General features: G+C 37.0%; 1 pseudogene; it reads left to right on the forward strand.

Annotated features, from left to right (window-relative positions):
• The first annotated feature begins 500 nt into the window (after positions 1-500).
• On the forward strand, positions 501-2,461 carry LOC108297727 (annotated as a pseudogene).
• Positions 2,462-3,414: the final 953 nt, after the last annotated feature.

The following is a 3,414-nucleotide window of genomic DNA, read 5'->3' on the forward strand; positions in this document are numbered from 1 at the left end:
CTTCAATATTTCAGATGCATAAGATAACCTGGGGATTTTGTTAAAATCCAGTTTCTGATTCACTAGATCCCAGATTCTCCATATCTGGGTCCCAGGTGATTTGGATGCTGCTAGTCCATTGACCATATTTTGAGTAGCATGGTATTAGAGCACTTGTAAATGCAAATGCTATATCGATGAGAAGTAATCTAAGTGTGTGAATAATAAATGATGAGCTTCAGTAGCAATTAAATCTCATCCAGAAACACTCTATAGTAATAACAATACAATGCTCAACTGGTAGAAGTTAACATTTCTTCCTTGCAATGCAACCTGAATTGATTTCCTATCCTGAACAATTTAAAAGTAAAGACTAATGTTACGCCTTCAATAGCATGATCTCACCTATTTTTTTGTCTGTGTGAGCACATAAAATACTTAATATTTATTTTAGCCTTTCAATATTGGCTTTAATTCCTTCCAAAAGTAATAGTGGGCTTGTCCATAGTAAAGTTTTTAATATGGAGAATAGGTAAACATCACACACACACACACACACACACACACACATACACACTCACACACACACAGACACACACACACACACAGACACACACACACACACACAAAAGGCTGGCACATATTTCTGTTCCCAATGCCTAGCCTAGTGGCCAGTTATAAACATCAAACAATTTCTTAAGCAACATATTTTATTCAATTGTATAATAAACTTGAACACCTGGTACTGAAGCTGTGTGTAAATTTTGGCAACATAATTACTTTCAGGAAACTGTGTTCTTCTCAAGGGTAAATGGGATATTCCATGTTAAAGCACCTAATATCATATCTAGAACATTCTGTTTCTCAGTCACATTTAGCCAACTGCCTGTAATGTAATAGATAATAAATAAATGTTATTTTTGAATGAATAAAAGAATCAATCTGTGAATCATTCCTAAAGCAATAAATAAAAATAAAATGATACAGACTACCAGGACATTTACGTTCTCTATCTTAAAAAATATCTATACTAAGTAACTTCTATGATGGGATTATTGAAAAATGCAGAAACAGAATAGTTTTGAGTCTTTCCAAATCCTCCTATAAAAACAGGATAGCTGGGGAGCCATGGTGTCTGTGCAGAGTGGGAAGCGGGCATGGGGGTGGGCTGTGGCTGCTGGCAGTGGCCCTCACATGCTGCTGGTGGCCACAGGGCAGCCACAGTAACACCCTGCTGGGCAGCTTCAGCAGCACCACGGCCCAAGATGCTCAGGGCCAGTGCATCTGCCACTTCGAGTTCCATGGTGACCATGCTCTTCTGTGTGTCAGAATCAACAACACAGCTGTAGCTGTTGAAAAAGAAGCTAAGCTCTACCTGTTCCAAGCTCAGGAATGGCTAAAGCCACAGCAAAGCATTCATGGTTATAGCTGTAGTAAAAAATTATCCAAAGCTCAGTTGACAATAACCATGAACCAGACTAAACATAATCTGACAGTGTCCCAGATTCCATCTCTGCAAACATGGCATGTGTTTTATGCAGACAAGCATACATGCCAAGACGACAAGGACAACACTCAGGTGGATGATATCCCATTTGAAATGGTGTTACTAAACACAGATGCTGAAGGGAATCCATTTGATAATTTTAGTGCGGGAGAATCTGGGTTACATGAATTCTTTTTCCTCCTAGTCCTAGTGTACTTTGTGATTGCTTGCATTTATCCTCAATCATTGTGACAGGCTATTAAGAAAGGAAGATCCATGCACATGATTTTAAAGGTTTTGTCAACTGCATTGCAGTTACAGCTGGTTCAACTTTAGCTAATTACATTCATTTCTCCAGTTACTCCAGAGATGGAATAGCAGTACCATTTATGGGAAATTTGGCAGAATTTTTTGATATCACTTCTCAAATTCAGATGTCATACCTACTTTTGAGTCTATGCATGGGTTGGACAATAGTCAGAATGAAGAAGTCTCAAAGCAGACCTCTCCTGTAGGATTCTGCCCCTGCATCCACTGGAATTGCAGTATTCATTGTCATGACACAGAGTATTTTGCTACTTTAGGAACAGTTTGAAGATACCAGTCATCATAGCTACCATTCACACCACAACTCAGCAGGGATTCTCCTAATCATTCTAAGAATTTGCCTAGCATTGTCACTAGGCTGTGGTCTCTATCAAATCATCACAGTGGAGAGAAGTACACTCAAAAGGGAGTTCCACATCACATTTGCCAAAGGTTGTATCTTGTGTTTTTTTAATGCCATCCAGTTCTTGCATGCATTTCTGTCATTTTTAGTAACTATGAAGAGATAAGGTTATTACAACAGGTGTTATCCTTTGCCAGCCTGTTTCCCTGGTTATTCTCTACACACTCTTTCTATCTCACAGTCTATACTGGGAAGCTTCTTCACTTTCCTCAGCAACACTACCACTGAAAATATCATCTGGACACAAAAGTCACCCTCATTTCTGATACTTGACTTTCGTTGAGAGGAAAAGTGAATTGATTAAAAGAGTGCAATAAGTATCCAAATACAGTGAATTTTCTTCATACATTTAGTGTGAAAACTTGAACAGCCAAAGCAGAGCATGTTATTTATATAACTGCATTTAAGCAGCACCAAAACTGAAAAAAAGGTAATAAATAAAATGTTTTGCAATGTACTTAAACAAGCTTTGAAGAAAGTGTTGTTATAAAATGATTGAAGCAATTTGTATATCGAAATAAATGTGAAAAATAACTATATGATATTTTGGTAAAATATTCACCACTTACAATGCCTCATCTTAATAGCTAACTCAGGTTTACTAGTCTTATAAAAACTAATCAGTTAAATGATTACTTGCTTATACATATGTAAACTAGTCCAATTATGAAATCAGTGTGATACCCTGATTTTTAAAAGTGCTGCTTTTTATGAATTAAGGAAAATACATTTCATATTTGAATTTCAGATCTGGACCAAGCAAACCTAATAGACATATACAGAACTCTCTTCCCCAAATCCACAGAATATACATTCTTCTCAGCACCACATCACACCTACTCTAAAATTGACCACATAATTGGAAGTAAATCGCACCTCAGCAAATACAAAAGAATGGAAATCATAACAAACAGTCTCTCAGACCACAGTGCAATCAAATTAGAACTCAGGATTAAGAAACTAACTCAGAACTGCACAACTTCATGGAAACTGAACAACTGGCTCTTGAATGTTGACTGGATAAACAATGAAATGAAGGCAGATATAAATATGTTCTTCAAAAAAAAAGGAAAGGAAGACACAATGTACCAGAATCTCTAGGACACACTTAAAGCAGTGTCTAGAGGAAAATTTATAGCAATAAATGCCCACATGAGAAGAGAGGAAAGATCTAAAATCAACACCCTATCATCAAAATTAAAAGAGCTAGAGGAGCAAG

Source organism: Cebus imitator, unplaced genomic scaffold (genome assembly GCF_001604975.1).
Source record: "Cebus imitator isolate Cc_AM_T3 unplaced genomic scaffold, Cebus_imitator-1.0 Scaffold834, whole genome shotgun sequence".
NCBI lineage: Eukaryota > Metazoa > Chordata > Mammalia > Primates > Cebidae > Cebus > Cebus imitator.